This window comes from Lontra canadensis, unplaced genomic scaffold (genome assembly GCF_010015895.1).
Source record: "Lontra canadensis isolate GAN:19392208 unplaced genomic scaffold, GSC_riverotter_1.0 scaffold235, whole genome shotgun sequence".
Lineage (NCBI taxonomy): Eukaryota > Metazoa > Chordata > Mammalia > Carnivora > Mustelidae > Lontra > Lontra canadensis.
The window spans coordinates 249,870-271,997 of record NW_022631229.1 but is presented as its reverse complement, the minus strand read 5'-3'; the positions used below and the strand labels follow the sequence as shown (position 1 = coordinate 271,997).

Here is a 22,128-nt window from a genome sequence, read left to right as displayed (position 1 = left end):
CCCCCCCCAACAATGGCTCTTTCTTCATACTCCCTGATTCTGCATGTTTCTTTTATCTCCGTGTCTATCTCTCTGTGCCTGTCTCTCTGTCTCTGTCTTCCTGTCTCTGTATCTCTCCCACTCTGTCTGAATGTAGCTCTTTCTCCTATCTCTGATTCTTGTATATCTATATCTCTTATCTCTGCATGTCTCTTTGAGTCTCTCTCTCTGTATCTGTATCTATAGATATAGATATAAAACTCTATCCCCTGTATGTGTGTCTGCTCTGTGGCTGTCTTTCTGGTCCTTCATCTCTTTTCTCTGTGCATGGACCTCCTCTCCTTATCTCTTTGTCTCTGAGTGTCTCTGTGAATTTTAGTCCCTCTCTGCTTTAGTGCCTCTGTTTGCCGCTCTCCACCTCCCTTTATCACTCCCTGCACTGAGCCTGTGTTTATGTTTCAGTGTATCTCTGATATCTCTCTGCCTCTTAGTCTCTCCCGGCTCCGTACCACTGTCTCTCCCTTCTCCCTTTCCTCCCCGTCTCTGTGTCTCTAGTGTCTCTTTGAGGCCTCTCCCTGCCTTGAGTCTCTCTCTGCTCCCCAACCCTCTCTTTCTGTCCCTGGGTCTGTATGTTTCTGTGTATCTCTGTGTGTATCTCTGTGTCTCTGTCTCTGGGCATCTCTTTGTCTCTATGAGTCTTTCCCTGCCTCTGTGTCCTCTGTGCTCCTGTCCCTCTCCCTTTTCTCTTTTCTCCCTGTCTCTGCACGTCTCTCTGTTCGTGGGTGTCTCTATGCCTCAGGGTCCCTCTCTGCCTTTGAGTCCCCCTCTGCTCCCCACCCTCTCCCTTTCCCCTCTGTCTCTTTCTGTGTCTCTGTGTCTCTTTGTGTCTCTGTGTATCTCTGTGCATCTCTGGGCTTCTCCTTGTCTCGGTGTCCCCCTCTACTCCCTGCCCCTCTCCCCTCTCTCTGTCATTGCGTCTCGGTTTCAGCCTATCTCTGCATATCTCTGCCTCGCTCCATCTCTGCGTGTCTCTGTGTCTCTGTGGGTCTCGGGCCTCTCCCTGCCTCCGTGTCCCCTGCGCTCCCCGCCCTCTCCCTCTCCCTCTCTCCCCCCTCGCTCTCTCGCTCGCGCTCTCTCTCTGAGCATCCTTGGGCCCGGGGTTGCCATGGGGACAAGGTGGGAGCCGGGGATGGCGCGCGCCTGGGCTCGCGCCGGCAGCTCAGGCGAGGAGCAGCGGCCAGAGCAGCGCCAGCAGCAGGCAGCGAGCGGGCGCGGGAGCGGGAGCGGGAGCGGGGGTAGCGTTGGCGGCGGCGGCTCCTCCTCGGCCATCCCCTCGGAGCCGTGCAGCTGACGCGCATGGCGAAGACAGCGGCGCCTACCGATGGGAGCAGCGGTAAGGCAAGGCGGCGCGGCGCAGCCGGGCGGGCGGGCGGCGGGCAGCCTCCTCCTCTCCCCAGCTCGCCTGCGCGCCCGCCCGCCCGCCCGCCCTCCCTTCCTCCCTCTCCCCTCGCAGCCCCTGCCCGCCCGCCCGCGCCGCGCTCGCCCTTCCATTTAAAAATCTTTAAAACTTTGCATATTAATATCTGCGCTTTGCATAATCTGACCCGCGCTTTATTGATTGCAAGAAGCTTAATGCAGCCGGCTCGGCCTATTGCAGAGAGCTCTCCGGGCGGGAGCCGGGCGGGCGCCGCTCGCTCGGCACCGCGCTCGGGCTGCCCGCCGCCGCTGCGGCCCCGGCCCTCTCGCTTTCCTCCCGGCGCCCGGCGTCGGGGCTTTGCCCCTGGCCGGATATTTTTATTATTTGGGGGCGAGAGTGGGGTGGCTTGCTGTCGGTGGCGGCGAGGGAACCAAAGGAGATGTGCGTGGTTGGTGGGGGGGGGGGGGGGGGAGGGGAAGAAAGGGGGGGGGGGGGGGGGGGGGGGGGGGGAGAAATGGGGACGGAGAGGAGGTGAAGAGGGAGAGAAAAAGGGGAGAAGGGGCAAGCAGGATGGGGAAAGGAGAGGCGTGGGGCGGGAGGCCGTAGAGCGGAGAGAGCGCAGTGACTGAGGACGGAGCCGAGAGGACGGAGGAGCGAGCCGAGACAGAGAAGAGAAAGGAGGGAGGCGAGAGCAGCGCGGAGAGAAAGAGCCGACGGCCGGGAGCTGGCGACGGAGAGACCAGGCGGTGGGCGCTTCGTCGCTGCCGCCCCCAGGCAAAAAATAAAGAAAAAGAGAAAAACAATAATACCAATAAAAAGCCGATGAAAATAAAAACACATCGCAGCCGGGGCCGTCGTATACAAAAAGGAGCGAGTGCAGAGAAGAGAGGCGAGGCGGCATCCGCTCCCGGCTGGCTTTGGCGCTTTGGAGAGGCTTCCCGGGCTGGGCGGGATCCCCATTTTTGACCCTGTATTTGGGGAAGGGGCGACTGTGGAGAAAATGAGGCGAGAGGGGTTCAGAGCTGGTGGTGGTGCCGCCTGCTTTTTTTTTTTTTTTTTCCTCCCTTTCCTGGGGGGGGGGGGGCCGGTTTAGTGTGATGATGGTGAGGATATTGGTTGCTGATGCTGTCTGAAGCTCCGGGAGCAAGCAGGGTGCATGGGGGGGGAGAGGTAAGAGGGCATGGGGGACCAGAACGGGGTGGGGATGGAAATGAGGGGCAAGAGAAAGAAACGGGGTGCTCGGGACTGCCGGCAGGGTGGGAGATGGGAGAGGGAGCAGCTAGGATGGGGCGCAGAGAGGCGGGGGCATTTCTGGTAGGAGGAGAGGTGGGAGCGGAGCTCCAGGGCCGGGGAGTGATGTTGGGGAGCTAGGGTACACCCCTCAGCTCTCTGGGCAAAGTCTGTAACTTGGGGAACCCCTCCTGCCTCTATGCTCCCTTCTCTTTTCTTCCTCTCCTGTCCTCTCTCGCCTGCTTTTCCTCCATCCCCTTGCTGGTTCTCTTTCTCCCTGTTTTCCAGTTTGTCTCTTCCTCCTCTTAATAAAAGCTTTCTCCTCCCCACTCAGTTTTTCTTTTTTTTCCTATCTTCTTTCTCTCCACCCCTTCCTTTCTTTTTCCTCTCTTTTTTCCCTCCCCCCTTACCCTTTTCTTTCATTCTTCCTCCTGGCCACTCATTTTCCCTGTTTCCCTGTCCTTTCTATCTCCTCCCTCACTTTCATTTATTCATCACTTTGGTAGCATTGGCCTTGAGCAGGGTGCCAGGGAGAGGGGCTCTTTGCACAGACAAGAATCCCCTGAGTTCCCACCTAACCCCTATTCCATACCCCCAAGTATTTCTACAGTCTTTTTTCCCTGCTGGGGGCCTGGGTCTGCCCTGGGGTTCTAGCGCCACCCCCTATTTCCTCTGGCTTCCTAGAGAAGTCCCGCTGGATGCTCACTGGGGCCATCAGAGGGGGAGGGGAATGCCTTAAGTGAGGGCTCATGGCTGTGGACTCAGCCCCACTGAGAGAGAAGGGTGTGGACACAGAAGAAAATGACAAGGATGGCTAGTGGGAAGTGAAAAGCGGAGAAAATGGGGGGGTCCATCCGAGAGGGTCCTTAGAGCTTCTGAGTCCCAGGTAAAAGGTCCTAAGAGAAAGCCTCTGGCCTGCTGACCACTCCCCGCTTTCTCCCTAGCTCCTGGGGCCTGCGGGGTTGGGGAGCAGGTCCTGGATGTAGAGAAAGACCCAATGAGCCGCCTAACTCTGTAGATTTTAGTCTCTTGCTGTCTTGTCTGGTGGATTTGGTGACTTTGCCCTCCTCCCCCAGGATATGAGAATATAGCGTCATTGCGCAGGGTGGGGGGGGCTGGTGTCCAGACTCAGACCATGCGGATGTGTGTGTACAGGACTGTGTGGCCCGTGTGAGTTGCAAGAGGTGTTCAGGATGGACTGACTGTATGCAGGGTTCAGGAGCTTGGGCAGAGCGAGGAGCCAAAGCTGTGGAATCACGACATGTGTGTTCAGCAGGGGGCTGGGTACTGGGGTTCCCCATTGTGGGAAGTACACGCATTTATCCCGGTTCTTCCCTTGTCTGGACGTTCAGGAGCCCCTCGCTGAGTGTGCACTTGGGAGGTGCTTGCTCGGTCTGTGCATGGCAGCCATCCACACGTGTGCAGCTCTGTGTGCCAAGCCTGGCATCGGCAGTGGGTGCGTCAGGGCGTACATGCAGCGTGGTTGGAGTAGAGGTTCTGCGTGTGTGTACTAGGTCCAAACGTGGTGCGTGCACACGAGGATCTGTGTTAAATAAAGTCACGTGTGAAAGCACTGTTGCCGCGCAGAGCTATTATTATTGTTGTTATTACTGTTGTTTTTGTTAAGGGTCTCGGTGGGCCCTGGGTCAGGGGGAGGGTGGGTTTATGAAGCAGGGTCTGGGTGCAGTGATGGAAGACTGCGCACAGAGGTCATCAGCGTACGGGTGGGCTTGGCATGTTTGCACAGCAACCTTGAATCTGGGTTCGAGAAAACAAAACAAGAAAAAATGCCCCCTCCCTGAGTCAGCCAGGCCACAGAAACCTTTCCTGGCTCTTCCCTGGTAACAAAGCGTCCCATGTCAGGGGGTGGCAGGCCGGGCAGGAGGGAAGCAGATCAGGGCTGCAGTCTGCATCTCTAGTCGCTGCTAACGCAGTTTTGTGTCTACTTCCTGATTTCTGGGTGATGCTGGACAGAGGCCCATTTGTGCCCATCAAGAGGTCCAGATCTCCATCCCCATTTCCCTTAAGCTACTGGCCAACCCTCTGGTGGGTTGCAGTGTTGTTTTGGGGGGCCTTGGTTACCCTTACTTCCCTCTGTCAGTCTTTGCGGGGAAAATGGAGGGTGTCTGCGACAGGGACCGTTGTAGGGAAAGAACTTGGCCACAGTGTGTTTGTGTGTGTGTGCACGCGCGCCCACACCCATACTGTGTGTGTCATAGAGGTTAGCCTATATATCCTAGACAGCATGCTGGCCAGATCTTATTTTCCAGCAGATCCATCAGTGGCCACCTCAGGCCACCTCCTTCTGGGCTCGTACACACTAGCTCTTTATACGTAGGGGTGACAGGCCAGAACCCCTTCTCCCACTAGTGTGACAGCCAAGCAAGGGGCCTCAATCTCAGCCCCGACTGGGTAGGGCTTGTCAGATCTTTGGCTCATAATCCTAATGTGGGGGGCGTGATGCAGTCCTGGGGCACAGATGGCTGCACCAGGGGCTGCTTGGACGTTGATGGGGGAAAGGGAGCAGTTTCTGTGTCTGATGTGAGCTGGTTAATTTCCAGGATTTGTTTTCAGCATTGAAATGCTTGAGAAACCTGGGTATGGAGAATTATTCGAGGAGAAAGTGAGTGTCGGGTCTCTTCAGACTGGGCTCTGTTCTTTCTTCTAAATATGTATCACTCATCATTTTCCCCTTGGGCCCAATACCTCCTGAGCTAATAATAATGATGATGATGATAAGCATCTTACACCCACCTAGCTCTAGAGAGCAGCCCTGGTGATGCCCCTTTCACAGGTGAGAGTTTGAGGTCCATACCATCCTCCTGGTCTCTAAGCTACTGAGTCATGATAGCAAGGAGGCCTTTGGACTCTTGCTACCAAGCTTGGTTTGTCCTTAGAGGTCTGTCCCCTTCCCTTTAGCTGTCCCAGCACCATATCCTTTCTCAGGCTTGGCCCCTTCCCTGCTTACTCCCTGCTGCCTGAGCCGTCCATCTACAGACCTGTCTCCCAGGACCTGCCAGGTGGATGGATGCCTTACGTGACTCAGTGAGGGCTTCAAGGACCTGGGTCTCACTTTGTATCTCGAAGGGAAAGTTGGCACAGGAGTGAGGTTAAGACCCATTCTGTTGGTGACAGTTTGGGGCTGGGCCTGTTCAAAGACAGGGGTACAGATGAGCTTACCTACCTCCCCCAACACCTGCTGGTGAGCCCCAAGCTGTACAGCTACTTTCCCGATGCACATGGTGGCCTCACAAGGCAGACGCACTTCCGTCACTTGCCCACAGCCTCGCTTTCAGCAAAGGCTCGGAGCAGGCAGCTTTTCCAGCTCCGACAGTCAGAAGGAGCCTGGAGGTGGTGCCCCCACATACTAGGTCCCCTCATTCGATGGGTATTTATTGAGCAGAGTGAGTAACTGCGAAAATGAAGTACAGTTCCCTGGGGTATTCAGGTGGTCACTCCTTCATGGCAAACAATTATTGGACACCAACCACAGACTCTGGAGTAGATCCCGTCCCAGCCTTAGACAAGATTCCAGTGCCTGGCGTGTGAGCTCGAGGTCACTGGGAATCTGGACAAGGAGGGAGGTGTGGGTTTAAACTGGGAGTTGGGTCTCTGAGGATGCTCAGGCATGAAGGAAGTGGGAGAGCCAGGAGGGCAAAACGCTGGCAGAGGGGACCTGGGGAGGACACAGCCCAAGTTGGGGGTGTGGCCCGAAGAGCAGAGGTTTGCCTGAATGTCGCAGGGCCCCTGTGTGGAGGCTTCGGGAAGCTTGGATGTGATCTGGCCAGCCATGAGGAGCTAGCAGTAATGCAGTCACATGCACACGTGTGTGTCTTGCGACAGTGTGCCTCGGACAACGCAGACTAGTATGTGAGCGTGAGTGTGGCGTCTGTGCACACACACAGAGCCCTTTGCCCTGGCGTCCATCCAGACACAGCCTCCCTGGCAGGAACCAACTTTAGCCCCTGTCCTTAGGATCTTATACTATCCAGGGCTGTGGCTACACATTTGCACGGAAGAGCAGGCCGGGACCCTCCCCCACTGGGGTGCGGACTCATGTGGCATTCACGGACTTAATCCTCCGCAGTGAGGCTAGGGAGCAGCATCTGTCACTTTCACAAACACAGTGACGGGGTCTGGGAGAGACCTACTCCACTTGCTCCCAGGCGCTTGAGAACCAGACCCCTGTGCTGTGCTGCTCCCCGTGTCCAGTACGGCCGCTCCTGGCCCCCCAAGCCAAGACTAGCCCTATACACCGAGTCGCTCCCTGCATTTAAGCACATATACCCATGCACACACGCGTGTACATACATATGAAGCCTGGCCCCTGACATCCCAACTCCCCATATGCACAACCACACTCAGATACTCCTTGACTTTAAGCCCAGCTGCTGAGATCCTAACCCCTTACTCACACACTCACACACACACGCACACACACTCCTTTTGACTTAAAGCACGGCTGTAGCCATCCCATCACCCGTACACACATGCCTGCAAGCGGGCTCACACACACACACTCAAACACACAGCCTCCCGATCCACCAGAACCACCGTGGCCAGCGGTCATTGAAGAATGACAGCATGAGCAGTGTGCCGAGGGGGGGGGTCGCGCCGAGGCATGGGCTGTGGGTCACACAACAGGGACCTCAGGCTCCCTTGAGGAGAGGGTCAGGGAGACCACCCTGGAAGGGCTCCATTGGTCTGGACGGTTTTCAGGTAAGGGAGATTCAACAAATTCAGGCCAGAGGCGGGAGCCAGCTAACGGCCGAGGCCGCTGATGGCCGCGATGGCTGGTCAGCGAGGAGGGGAGGCTCGACAATTGATGTGGTCGGGGCCGGACAAATGACGGCGCATTTGGCTGGAGCTGGCAAGGGGGCCAGAGACCAGGCGGCCATTCTCGCCTCGGTGGGGAAAGGGCCGGGGCGGGCTGTGCCGCAGCAGGGTGGCTTTCCCAGCCTGACTTCGCCTTGCATCCTGCCTGGTGTGTGGGCTTTGGGGTCTTTGTACATGTGTGCATACTTGCTGGCTCGTGGATGTGTGTCTGTACACGCGCGTTTATCTGCGACTGTCAGGGCGCGTCTACCTCCGTGGGACTTTGCGTCTCCGGGACTCATGGTGTGCGCCTGTGTGTGCACCTCTGTGTGTACACCCACTTGTACGTGTACGTGTGCACCCGCAAAGTGTCCGGGCCCCTTTCTCGTTGGACCCCGTGCGCCTTTGTGTTCAAGGGCGCGTGCGTTGGTTGAGTGCGTCGGGACTTCTCATTGTGCAATGCTCTGCACTCTTGTGGGCTTGTATTTTTTTGGCTTTGGGGTGAAGGGTAGGTGAGGAAGAAAGGCTGTGGGTCTGGCTCTGGGCTTCCAGCTATCTATGCATCTGGTGGCTCACGAGGCCGTCTTTGTGCATCCATTTGAGCCTCTGTCTGGGTCTGGGCGGGCGTGGGCTCGTGTGCTTGCCTGCTTCAGAGTTGGAATATCTGTGTCCACGACAGCGTCTCCCACTGAGTGTGGCTGTGGGTGGGGTGGGCCAGACCAGGGTGAGGGGGGCATCTCCCCGAATCTCATCCTCCCTCTGGAGGTGATCACGCACGACCCACCCTGGGCCTGGACTGGGACCCGACAGCACAGCACAGTGCGGACCACCCCTCCTCCTTCTTCTCCCCCCCCATGACCTTTGAGCACAGCAGCCCCAAATACATATTTATCAGAGGGGCTGTGGGGACCAGCCCCTCCCCCACTACTCCCCTCAGGGCCCAGCCTGCCTGGCTGCGGAGAAATTAACCTTGTGACACAGGAGCTTGCCGACACCCCGGCCCCCTCCCCATCCACACGGCACACATGAGCGTGGATGAGTGTGAGGGAGAGAGATAGAGAATAGGTACTCATCCAGACTGGGGAGGCAGCAGCTGCCAGGGGAAGAGAGACACATAGGTATTCAAATGTCCATGTCAACCCTGACACCCACGCACAACACGCATACACACACATTCTCTTTCTTTCCAAACCACAGAGGCTACAGAAGTCTTGAATGGACACACACGCAAATTTTGAAGTTGCTGCACATGCAGACAGAGGCGGTGGTGCTGAGACGGCACATGCATAGATTCTCAGACACGTGCTGGCCGTGTACACCTGTGGGTCCCGAGACTCCAGGTGTGGAGACCCTTGGCCAGAGATTCTCTTAGAAAACGCATAGGTACTAAAGCCTGCAGATCCACGCAGACATCTGTACGTCTATTTCCAGAGACACTGAAATGGACACGCTAGATTGGAAAAGGGGAGGTGCACACATACAGGTAGGAAACCCCAGATGTCCATGCAGGCATGTATGTACCAAGACACCACAGGGCAAGACATGCCCAAACACCAGGGTGCCACCCCTAGAGAGGGTTTGTTTTTTTTTTTCCAACATGAATACCAGAACATGGTGGCATCCTGGCCCTCATGCCCGTAGGTGCCTGTAGGCCATGTTCAGAGGTCCCACGGGGAAGCCAGTCATGGTGAGTGGAAGGGTCATGTCCTTCTGAGTTCTAGGAATAAACATCCCCCACTTTAGGCTCATCCCCTTCGAGCTAAATGAACATGGTTAGAGGCTGAGGTCCGAAAATATTCATGGAGTGGATCCTCTCATGGCGCAGGAACTGAGCCCTCCATGAGCCAGTCCCTGTCTTAGGAGCTGGGAAACAATGATTTACAAGACAGACATGGGCCTTGCTCTCCAAGAGGTCTGAGCCAACAGGATGGGCACTGATCGGACCTCAGTGTATAGTTAGTTATAAACAGTGATGACATCTGGGAAGGAAAGAAACAAGAGGCTATGGGAGGGGTTATGGGAGAGCCTGGTTTAGATTGGTGGGTCAGGGGGAACACCTCTGAGGAAGTGACACTTAAGCTGAGCGTTGGACACAACACACAGATTCTAAATGTACCCACGCATCCTTCCGAAACTCGCCAAGACCACGCAGGCATAAACAATGCAGGACACAGATCCTGCCCCGCCTCCCCACACACACTCCAGTGTGCCTCATTCCCCCTCTAGAAAACTTCTCTGGTGGGAAAGGGGCTCTCCCCTAGTGGTTAGGGCCCCAGATGTCTGGGCTCAGAGAGAGGCACACAGAACGTGCTGGGGCCATGCTGAGCGGGAGGCCAAGCTGTCTGGGAGCATCCGGAGGCTTTGCAGGAAGAGGTGACATGGCGAAGGGTGGGGGGCTCTAGAGGAAAAGGGGAGGCAGAGGGCTTTCCGGATGGAGGCATTCCCTGGCACTAACACAGAGGCGTGAGCCAGTGTGGGGAGTTGCTGGATTAGCAGGGGTGTGCAGGGAGGGGGAGGTGACGAGGCTTGGTATCACTAGGAAGATCTGTAGGGAAGACCACAGGATGTGAGCCGGGAACTAAGTCAGGGATCCCTTGGAGGATCCCCTGGTGTGGAGGAGGGATGGGAGAAGGATAACAAGACCTGGAGGGAGGGACCTCCGGCCCTCCCTAACCACTCTGGGATCCCTGGACAAGGACTGGCCAGGGAAGGGACACAGACCATCTTCCCCTTGCTCCCAGCCCCATCTTTTGACCTCTGGGCAGAGTTGAACGGCCTACAACTTCTCCCACATGGAGATCGGAGATCGGCTGGGGGCTGGAGGTCAGGGGTTGCATTCCCCTTTAGTGACTGCCCGGAGGCTGCTGTTTTCTGAGGCTTCCTGTGGCCAGGCCTGAGCTGCATGCCAGGACACGTGGCTGGGCCAGACCCTTCCCTGCTCCAGGGGAGTCCCCAGTCCCCTGACAAAGCCCTGTGAGGACACCACAGGTTTACTGAAAGCTTCTTGAGCTTGTTCTTATACAGTAAATGGGTCAGAAGGCCCCAAAGAGTATATGGCCAAAGGGTGAGGATGGAGCTTGGTCTTTGAAAATGAGACCAACCCTCCCCTGCCACAGCGAGAAAGCTTGGCATCCCCTCTCCCCACTTAGAACATCTTCCTAGATGTTCCTAGCCTAGAAGTCCCATACGAGCTGGTGTCCACCTGCCTATTCAATTTCCACTCCTTTTTTTTTCTTTTTACCCCCCACATTATTATCATTCTTTTTATTTATTTGCTCATTTATTTGAGATAGCAAGAGTGAGAGAGGAAGAGAGAGCACAAGCGGGGGGTGGGGGCAAAGGAAGAGGAAGAGAGAAAAACAAGCTCTCCAGTGAGTAGGGAGCCTGACACAGGGCTTGATCCCAGGACCCTGAGATCATGACCTGAGCTGAAGGCAGACGCTTAACTGACTGAGCCACCTAGGTGCCCCTCTACTCCTTTCTTCTTGCCTCGGGGAGCTCAGGCCACTCTGGCCTTCTTGGTGTTCCTCAAACATACCAACACTGGTCCTGCCTCAGGGCCTTTGCACCTGCTATTTCCCCTGCCAGGAGAGCTCCGATACCACATTTTATTTAGGCTGTTACTCAAAACCTGCCTTCTTGCACAGGCCTATCTTTACCTCTCAGTCCACAGAAACATTCTCTCGTAATCTGCGCCTTCACCTGCTTTATTTTCCTTCTTAGCTCTTAGGGATGAATTCTTGTCTATTGTGTCTCCCCCTCCACTAGAAGGTCAGTGCTGTGAGGGCGGGACTTTGTCTTGTTTGAAAGTGTATTCCCAGTCCTAGAATGATGCCTAGCTCAGTGGATGCTTGTCGGAAGATAAGGAGCAAGTCCCCGGCATCCTAGTCGCCTGGTATTATGCATGGTAGAGGTGGACGTCTGCTGTGCTGGGGAAGGGTGGAAGGAGCTCACCTTCCTGGGGCGGGGGTGGGATAGGTGCTGCCCCTGCTTGCCTGAACCCCAAAGCAGCCAGGCTCTAGACCTGCCCCCCTCCCCGGGGCCTGTACTCTCAACTCTATCTCCCTCCCCATGTTCTGCACACCCCAGCCAACTCATCCTTGTCCGCATCATCTCATCTGCTCAACCCCACCCCCCCCCAGCTGCCTCCCTTCTTCCTCTCCACCCAGCACTCACCCGGGGGCCCACCTCATAGCCATGGGGGGAGGGGACTCCAGACTGGGGGTGGGTGTCCACACACCCTGCTTCCAGCCCCATCCCGGCTGGGCCAGGCCAAGGGCAAATCACATCACGCTTTTTAAGACTCAACTTTCCTCCTCGGCAAAATAAGGTTTTTGTAGGGATGAAGAGTGAGCGCGCCCGTGTGATGATGGTACTAATAATAGCTGCTATTTATCGAGTACCTGCCAGGTGTTAGGCATTGTGCTAGGTGCTTTGAACTTTTTTTTCATTAGAAAAAACGGAGGGAAAAAAAAAAGAAAACCCTGAGCGTGGCGTGTCCCCAGAGTGTCAGGCCCCATGCATGGTGCTGGGATTCACAAAGGTGAACAGAACCCAGTGTGCACCCACACACACACACATGCCCGAAGTGCCACACTGGTCAGGTGGCGGGGGCTTGTGCTCCTGGAACTCGGGCCCCTCGAAGCAGAAGCCCCCCCCAGGGATAATCCAGAGGCCACTGAGGCAGCAAGTCTCAGAAGAGAGACCAGCCCCAGCCATCCCTAATTCCCCTTTCCTAACCTAGTGGGAGCTCCCATTGTTCCGACCTGGACTGCAGGGCCTCACATGGGGTCTGGCCTGGAACTGGCCTCGAGAAATGCTTACTGAATGAATGAGTGAACGAACAAAGGAACGTATTGTGGCAGGTGCCTTCACTGAATTTTCTCACCCCAAGAGACAGTGCCAGGACACACCTTTTCCCTTCCCCTCCTCCCTCCCATCCCCTTCCACCCCCTGCACCCCGCTCACACATGTCAGTTGTGGCTGGTGACCCCAGTGTCATTTCCACCACTCCCTTGGTCCCTGCTGAGTTGGATATAAGCCTGGTCTTGACTTCTCACACCAACATCATGAGACAGATGTCATTATTACTGTTATTGTATATTGGAGGGAACCAAGGCTCAGAGAGGTGAAGTGACTTGCCCAGGGTCACACAGCGAGGCAGGGGCCAAGCTCTTCTGCAGCATAGAAGACAATGGTCTCTTGAGAGGCCTCTGGTCTGCATGAACATTTGCTCTTTGGTCCCAGCTCCGTGACTTTGGGAAAGTTCTTTCCCCACTCTGGGCTGCAGCTTCCCCTCCAGCTGGCCCTCCAGTCTATAAGTCCTCGACCAGTTTCCTGAAGAGGGCACAGAGCACAGAATTTGGCTTGGGCCTACCCTGCCTTCTCTGATAGAGGAGAAAGTTAGAGGAACAAGTGCTTCTCTGCTCAGGAGGCTTTAGATTCATTCACCTTTTGGGGGACACTGGACTCTGTTGGGCCTGGACACAGTGGGGACGTAAGACCAGCCTGGCCAGGAGAGGGAAGAAGGCCAGAAAAACAGCGCTCACTATGAGCCCACCAAGCACCAAGGGGCCTCAGTCCTGCCAATGCAGGGTTCATTAGCCCCACTTTTTTTTTTTTTTAAGATTTTATTTATTTGACAGAGATCACAAGTAGGCAGAGAGGCAGGCAGAAAGAAAGAGAGGAAAGCAGGCTCTCTGAGCAGAGAGTCTGATGCAGGGCTCGATCCCAGGACCCTAGGATTATGACCTGAGCCGAAGGCAGAGGCTTTAACCCACTGAGCCACCCAGGCACCCCCTCCACTTTTTTTTAAATAAATCTTTTTTTTTTTTTAAGATTTTATTTTATTTATTTGACAGAGAGAGAGATATTGAGAGAGGGAACAAACACAAGCAGGGGGAGTGGGAGAGGGAGAAGCAGGCTCCCCACTGAGCAGGGAGCCTGATGCCAGGCTCTATCTTAGGACCCTGGGATCACGACCTGAGCCGAAGGCAGACACTTAACCGACTGAGCCACCCAGGCACCCAACCCCATTTTTTGCAATTACAGATGTTAACTGGTGTGATACATGCTCATTGTAGAAAAAAGAGAAAATGCAGTTATTCAGAGAGTGGAGGGGAAAATCCACCATGATAATCAAGTCATAAGAGAAAAAATTAACTTCTCAGTGCCTGTCTTTCTGGATTGCTTTTTCCTCAAGCAGGAGTATCCTTATGAGTTTACCCAAAGAACTCATTAAAATTCAGGTGCCTGGGCTCAAACTCAGAATTCTGACTTCTAAACCTTTTACTTTGGGGGAGGGGGAGAGCGTATGTGTATTTGTTCCAAATGAGATCGCAGGCGACATACCAGTTTATAACTTGCCTTTCTCTTCCTAACAATGGGCTATGAGCCTCGATCCCTTATCAATGGATTTATATCGAGCATGTTTTCTACAAGCCTGGGGTCCTCTGCTCTGTGGCAGCTGTACTGGGGCTTATTGTTCCGGTCCCCAATCATAGGACATCTGGGTTGTTTCCTGGCATTCCCTATTATAATTATCCCCAGTTAACAGGTGGGGACATCGAGGCCTGGAGAAATCCCTCCCATGGATGAAAAGCTAAGGCATCATCCAAGCGGAGCTGAGGGTGGCCTGGGTGCTGGGGGTGGTTTCCAGCCTCACTCTGGGCGAGGCTGAGGGGCCCTGAGTGGAGGAAGAAGCTCTGGTGGAAGCCCCCAGACAGAAGACATGGGAGCCATCAGAGGGGAGGTGGTGGGGGCAGTTGGGGAGGGGACCACCCTCTTCCAGGCCCCTAGACCCAGCACGCTGCAGGCCTGAGCCCTGCCCTCTCGGGCTCCCCCCAGCCCTTGCACTGCCTCCCGCCCTGAGCCCACTTGCTGTCTGCTCCATCTTTGCCAGCTTATCAATAGGTTAAGTGGTCAGGTCAGCGATATTGACCATTTGATTAGGACCTTGTCAGATCAATCCCAGGCTCATCTCATGGGCCTCCTCCCCTGCTCACACGCCCCCACCCTGTTCCTCCACGCCAGGGAGCAGGTGGCGGCAGAAGCTTCTGCCCTCCCCTACGCAGCACCCCAGGACCAGGAGCCCTTTTGCAAGTTCAGAGAAGGTGAGAGCCAGCCTTGGCCTTGCACCTCCCATTGTGGTCCTGCCAGGTCCAGAGCCCAGAATGCCATCTCTGGTTCTGCCTCTGCCTTGCTTCCCCCATCCCGTGGGGGCCCCTCCAGGTCCTCAGTCACGGTGCTTGGCTCCTGCACCCTCTGCTTACATCAAATTCTCTTGTCAGTCATCGTGAGATCTTATTTGCTTTGTGCCCCGTGTCTCTCAGAATCCAGGTAGATGGAGCTGCTCCTTCCTGGCTGTGTGACCTTGGGCAAGGCACTTCACCTCTCTGAACCTCCACCTCCTCGTGTGTTATCTTGGGGATGATCATCACCCAACGGGTCGTGAGGATACTGTGAGATTACGTCCACAGAGCAGCTAAGCATGCCCGGCGGCCTGGCCTGTAGCTAGCGCTCTGGGAGCACCAGCCATCCTCCCTGAGGGCCACCCAGCTGAGCCCATGCAGCTGCTGTTTGTGGGGGCCAGTGGCCCCGCCCGTCGGTCCCTTGGTGGGAGTGTAGGTAGGGCAGTGTGTGTGGGGGGCCACACCCTGTACTGGGTGATGCTGGGGAGCCCCGAGGAGCCAGGCCCAAGCCTACCCTTCCAGAGCTCACCCTCAGGCAGGCGCGTGGCAGCCCAGCTCAGCACCAGGACACACAAACTTTGATACTGTTTTTGAGGAGAGCTGGGCACTTTCTCTCCTTCTCTGGGCCAATAGCAGAACCCTCCCCTTCTCTGTGGCCTGGCTAGCTGCAAGGAATACAGGAGTCAGAGAATTCAGGATTCAAGGCCCAGTTCGTCTGCAAGACAAGCCAGCTGCTTCCCCTCCCTGCCCCTCAGAGTCCCCATCTGTGAAATGGGGAGAAGGCATCCTTGAAAGGGCTTCTGCCATCTTCCAGTCCCCAGGCACTGCTGGGGAGGTGGCTGCCAGCTCCCACAGGGCCATCTGCCTGCTGCATAGGGGAGATGGTATTTACTGGGGAGAGAGGTCTGTCAGAGGACATATGGGGGTATGGGGGCTGGGAGAAGAGATGAGGAGGATGGGCCAGGGCTAGTGCTCCCCACAAGCCTGGGGGATTGCTGCTGAGGGTGGCAGAGTGCGGAAGGGAGAGCCAGCGTGGGGCGCTGCCCCGGGGAAGACCCCAGCCCTCGGGCACTGTCTGACTCGGGGCTCCTCAGAGGCTCAGGGATTCCCCCGCCCGCCCGCCATCACTTACACCAATATTGACGGTTAATGCCGTGTCGCCACCGTGTTCAACACTCAGCGCGGCTAATTGTTTTGACTGGGAATCGGCAAGGCGATTAAACGCCATCGATTTTGCCCTGCGCGCTGCATCGATTTTTAAATTTCCTATTGATCCCGGCCCTAAATCTCCTTAACCAAGACCTCACCGTGGAGATGACAGCCGCTGATTAGCTCTGGGCAGGGGTGGGGGGGTGGGGGGGTGGGGGGGAGCAGCTCTTGAATGGGGAGAAACTCCAGCTCCTCCCCCCACCCCGGCAGGGAACAGGGGTACTGGTTCCCTCCCAACCCTGAAGATGGAGGCCCTGGTAGAGAAAGGGAGTGAGGGGGTGTAGGGGGGCGGACCCCTTTTTTTCTTCCTCCTTTGGGCTTTTCTCTGGTCTCTGCCTGTGGCTCCCTCCACTCCTCTCTGTCTATGTCTCCCCATTTGTTCTCTTCTCTTTCCTATCCATCTCTCTGTCTGTCTATCCGTCCATCATCTGTCTACTGTCTCAGTCCATCTTTTTCTCTTTCTCTTCTGTCCTTCTCAACTCCTATCCAGCCTCCACTAATTCTTTGTGTCCTTGGCTGGTCCTGGGCCTCAGTCTCCCCATCTGTGCCAACATATTTGCCACGAGATAGGAAAGTCATGTGCCAAACTTCTAGGTCTATGGCCATCCTGCCTGTCGCCCTGTGGTCTCCCCTCTTGGGAGAGCACCCACAGTGCAACAAAGGTGTGAGACAACTGTGGCCTCCTCAGCTTCGTTAGCTCCTTTCACAGGGGTGCTTGTCACTGTAAACTTATCAGTACCCTCCTGGTGGAAGGGTCTCCCTGACATCCTGTCTCCTCTGGGAAGTCTCTCCCTAGCCTACCATCCCTGCTCCTTCTCTGAGAGCCCACAGCAAGCAGGGGCAAAGGTGATCTCTGTGTGGGTTCCTTTTCCAGGAAGACCATATTCCCAGAAGGCAGGAAGCCAGGTTTCAGGAGGAGGCACACGGTCTTAACTCTCTAACCAGCTCCACAGGACCCCAGGGAAGTTAGATCTCCTCTGAGCCTCGTCTGCCGCATCTGTAAAGTGGGGCTGATACCAGCTGTCACTCTGCCTCCCTGCAGGAGTGCAGGGAGGCTCAGTAAACACTCTCTGGGGACAGGTCTCCCCATGTCCTCCCTGTCCTCTCCATCTTCTGCACAGCACCCAGAGGGACCTCCCTAAAGACTAAGTGGAGTGTGTCCCTCCTCCTAGCTGCTTGGCTCAGGGCCTGTGGGCTATGGTCCCTGCTGTCTCGTCTTTCCCACTTCCTCCTTGTCCCCTGGTCAGGGGGAGGCCTGACATGCTCTTCCTTTCCACCCTCTGCCTGACTAAAGTTTATTTGTCTGCTGGGCTTGGCTTGGGGGTGGCACCCTCCTTAGGTCTTCCCTGACCTCCTTGAGAGTTCCGCAGCACCCTCTGCTCACCCCAATGTGTTGATGTTGGTTCTTTATTTTGCTTCCCCCCACAAATTGGCTGTGAGTCCTTGGGCAGACAGGGCAGGGGCCTTGTCCAATGCACCTCTGCGCCCCCACACTTGGTCCAGAGCTCAGGTCAGACACGCTTCAGTATCTGCTGATTAATCCAGGGAATAAATGAATGAACAAATATACAAGTCAGAAAAAATATCATCTTTTCTGGACATTTATCTTCATCTCCTTGCAGCACACAGGTACCCAATAATGAGTAACTCTTTCAGATGTCTTTCACATCTGCTCCTCCCAACTGTCCCCTTGAGATACAGAGTTTGTGAGTTAGTTAATCCCTCCGTCCATCCACCCATTCACTCCTCACCCATCATTGACTTTGGAGCTCCCTGCGTTTTGCAGGGCCCTCTGCCAATGGCTAACGCTGTAAGACATAGTCCCTGCCCTCCACCTGGTTAGAGAAACAGATGTTCAACAAGGCAGGCAGCAGGATGCCCATTTATGAGATGGGTACACTGAGGCTCAGAGCCCAGAAATGACCACTGAGGGCAGCAAGCGGCTGGCAGGTTCTGAGTCCACATTTGCCGATTTGTGCCTCCTGATGGTGTGACAGGAGCAGAGACCCTCTTCTGGAAGACTGCCTCATCCTGCCCGAGTAGAGATGCTTTGCAGATTCCCTGGGAGACTGACTCTCTTCTCCTCTCTTTCCAGGTTCTCGACTGGACCGGGTTGGTGGCCTGAATGTATTAGCTTCACTGCGTTTGCCCAAGAGGTAAGGGCCACGGCCTCAGAGCTCTGCTTACTACTGCGCTCCGGGTCCTGTTCCTTCTCTGCAGCCCCTGCTTTCCCATCCTCTTCCCGGGGCTGCACCCCAGGAGAGCTGCCCTCCCTTGCTCTACTCTGTCCTCCACAAGGTTAGTCTGCTTTGCCTCTTCAGCCTCTGTGTGCCCTGTGGCTTTCCGGCCACACTGGTGGTTCTGGGTGCGGGTGACTGTGAGGGTTTCTACCAACAAGTGTCATGCTCAGTTGGAGACAGGTGGGTGACTTGGTGGCTCAGATCACAGGTTGGGGGCAGACACACTTGTGTCTGAACCGCTTTCCTTTCCCTTCTTCGCTCTGAGTGACTTGGGAGAGTCGGAGCCTCTGTTTTCCTCCTCGATGACGGGAACAATGACAGAACCTGCCTAAGCACCATCCCGAGACTGGAAGGCTAGGGAGGCAGTTGGTAACAGCTCCAGAGCCGGACGGCATGAGCTCTGCCTTGTGCCAGCGGTGTGATCCTCAGTTTCCCCACCTATCAAAGGAGGGTGATAACAGTACCCACCACACAGGATGGGAGGATGAAAGAAGTTACTCCACGGGAGCATGTGCCTCCGGAAGCAGGAGCTTGACAGACAGCTGGAAGACCCCCCTGAGCAAGTGAGGATTGGTGAGACCCCCTCCTCGGAGCCCACTGGGACTCCTGAACGGAAGCAGGAGTTCTCCAGCTGCTCAGCTCAGAAGGAAACAGGGGCTCCGGGCACGGGCTCCGGTGTTTGCTGCACTCAGCTCACTGAGGCCCTGCCAGTGAGCCGCCCCCACTCTGTGATGCCACCTCTGGTCCTCCCAGAGCAGCTTAACCCACAGGCCTCAGGACTGTTCTGGTTCAGGACAATTCTGGCTCCCCGGAGAAGGCACACTTCCTGTACTCAGATCCCTCCATTCCTTACGAGTTAGAACAGCAGCCCCAGATGGGTGTCAGGGAGTCTGTGGAGGCCTCTGGCTGCCCTCATAGGCATCCCACCTGGGCATCCTCGCTGTAGCAGAGGTCCCAGACTCACTTTAAGACGCAGATGGAAGTTGTAGTTCAGGCTTTACAGCCTGCTGCAGCGGGGACTGCGGTGGGCTACACAATGCTTTGGGGCGGAAGCCTGCTTTTCAGCTCCACTCACTGTCTCCCGCAAAGATGCAGATGCCCCTTGCCAGATTTTTCCAGTTTTCCAAAAGAAACCAGAAAGCCAGAATTTCGTGTGAAATCTCCCAATCTTTAAACTTCGGCTACTTAACAAAATTTCAAAAATGTCCTTGTGGTCCAAACCACAGAGTTTCGAGTAATCTTTGGCCCACAGATTTCTAGTCGTGCTGGAATTAGTATAGACTTCCTCCCGGGAAAACACATCCCTACATCTCCCCAGTTGTGTTGCAGCTCCGGATCTCCACGGACTCCTGCTGCCCATGCCTGGACCTGGTTCTGACTGGAAAGGAATGGAAGGGTCTGAATACAGGCTCTGTGCCTTCTCCGGGGAACCAGAATTGCAGCTTTCCCAGGAACACTCGCGTCCCATGATGCTCTTGACGTTGAAAAGACAGTCAAGGAGGGGCTGAGTCGGTAGGACACATGACCCTTAATCTCAGGGTCACGAGTGCAAGCCCCACATTGGCCATGGAGCCTACTTAGAATAAAATGAAAATAAAAACAAGAGGGTCAAGGAGCTTCCTGGTTGCAGAATTTGTCTGGGGGCTAGAGGCTGACTTGGAGGAACGCCTGAAAGTCCGGCTAAAAGAAGAGGCTGTTAAAGGAATTATGTTTCAGAGTTGGTGGAGGTTGCAGTCAAGCCTCTGGTATTAGCTCTTTGTGTTCAAACAGATATTTGTTAAGTATCCAAGGTCTCACGGACATATGCCTGACAGATTTGGTGACAGGTGCCAAGAGCTGTTGCATCCTCATGAGGACACTGAGACTTACTGGGCCACCTCCATGCCAGGGATTACCTAGTCTGGGCATTTGGCATTAATCCTCAGTGCAAACCTGTGGGCGAATGGTAGCCTCCTGTTGCCAGAAAAGGAAACTGAGGCTCAGAGAGGGGCAGCGGCAAGTGGCCTCAGGCAAGTAAGCGGTAGAGGTAGATTTTGCATTCAGGTCTGCCTGACCTGCGAGCCCTCTCTCCAACCTCACAGAACCCACCACTGGAATCTCAGGGTGGCCAATTCTGGGATCCTTGTTGCTCGGTTGGGCAGGTGGGGAGGGACGTGCTTTGGGGAAAACCCCTGAAGTCTTACTGGGTACCAGCTCTGATAAATTTAGCAACGGCGGGGCTGGATAACACTGGGGCTACCTGTGTTTTTTTTGATAGAACCTAGAGACAAATGTAATAACAGGAGATGTTTGGCTGATGGGAGTCTGTGAGTGGGCCCTGAAGGCTGTCACCAAAATATCTGTGTGGTTCACATGAAAGTTCATGCCGCCCCCCCACCCAAGGGAGACATGTTTGTAGGAGGCCATGCTCTCTTAGGTATGTAATTTTGTCACAAAACAACTACAACAAACATTGGCCCCACCCCCACTGTCTTTCCCTTAGACCCGCACTTGGAAGATGAGTGTTTCTGCATGGGTGCCTGGAGGCCTCCTCAGTGCAGGGACCTCCTCCAGCCCTGGAGGTGCTGGTCATCCTCTGTGCCCACGGGGCTCCCTCCCCTCCCCTCTGCCTCCCTCAGTTCTCCATCTAAGGCTCCCTGACCACCCCCTTCCCACCGCAAGGCTGCATTGGACCCCATTCCTGCTCCCTGAGTGCTGTTACCTCTGTTACCATATCTGATCATATATTGTGTGTGTAACTGCCCCCGCCCCCAGCCATAAGCTGTGGACACCCAGTCCCTGGCATAGTGTAAATGCTCAATAAGGATTTGCTGAAAGAATAAATAAGTGAGCACACGGACACATAAACCCACATCCATCCATTTATTCCTGCAGCCAACATTTTTTGGAGGTTTCTAGTGTGCCAGGCCTTGTGACTCGGGGCAGGGGGCAGACCCCTGTAGCCTCTGAGGGGCCCCAGGCTGGTGGGCAGTTGGGCATAAACACTACTACCCCAAACCCACAGGTCTGCCAGGCGCTGGGTCCAGAGAGAGCGCCATGTGACTGACCTGCCTGGGGTGGCCTCAGGCAGTCTTTGCGAGGAGGAGGCGGTGAATGGGCTCCTGAAGGGTTAGGAGAAGCCAAGGTGTAAGTTACTGTTCCAGTGGATTGGTCATTATTGGGGACTGTGGATTCTGGCCTGGCCAGCTACTGTCCATTGGGCATCTGAGGCCCTCCCAGTGCTGGGCAGGAAGCAGGTGTATCCCCACCTTGTCTCCTTCCATCCTTCCACAAAACGACGTGGTGGCCTTGGGTGTGGATGAGGCCCTGAAGTCTCACAGGTGGCTCAGACACCAGCACTCAGGCGTGCCTGGGGCCCCCGCACACCCTAAGGGGGAGTCTGGATTGCCTCAGACACACGAGCTCAGCTGGGGGTGACAGGCTTCTCTTGCTGGGTCTGGTGAGGGGTCTTGAGAGAACCCAGGGCTGCTTAAGAGGCGGGGACATGGAGCCACAAGGTGGTTGCCTCCTCCCCAGGGGTGACAGTATGGGTGCGGCAGCAGGATGCCCCAGGGTCCGAAATGCAGGCCTGGGTGGCATTGCAGGTGTTCTGCAGACCAGAACCAAGAAGTCAGTAGGTGGGGTCGGGGCTTTGCTTGGATGTCCCAGGCCCAGGTAGCCACTGTTCCGTTGTGGAGGGGCCTTACCAGCTGCAGGAATTGGGTGGGTGCTGGGTGGGCCGGAAGGAGGTGCAGTATGGGGGTGGCTCCTTGGACGTGGGTGGGCCCCACGGTGGGGACTGGGCTAGTGGTCCGGAGGGCGGCAGCGAGCTCCTGAGCGGTGTATGCCTTAGGCCCGTGTGCGTGTACGTGTGCGTACTGGTAGGATGCTCCGAGGTGTTACAAGATCGCTTAATCCCTTTGGCTGCCTTTGCTGTCACTAGGTGGGTGGAGAGAGCTGTCACCCACCCAGGACTGGGAGTGTCTGTCAGCCTCGGGGTGGGGTGAACGGATTTGGAGGAGGTGCAAATGGCCATTGACTGGCGGCAGTTTCAGGGACTGCTGGGTCC

At 55.7% G+C, this 22,128-nt stretch overlaps 1 long non-coding RNA gene across 1 annotated transcript; it reads left to right on the top strand.

The window, feature by feature from the left end:
• The first annotated feature begins 703 nt into the window (after positions 1-703).
• Positions 704-21,108, top strand: LOC116862358. The gene is made up of 3 exons (XR_004381622.1): positions 704-1,372; positions 17,936-17,996; positions 21,085-21,108. It is a non-coding gene; the product is annotated as an uncharacterized LOC116862358 (long non-coding RNA).
• Positions 21,109-22,128: the final 1,020 nt, after the last annotated feature.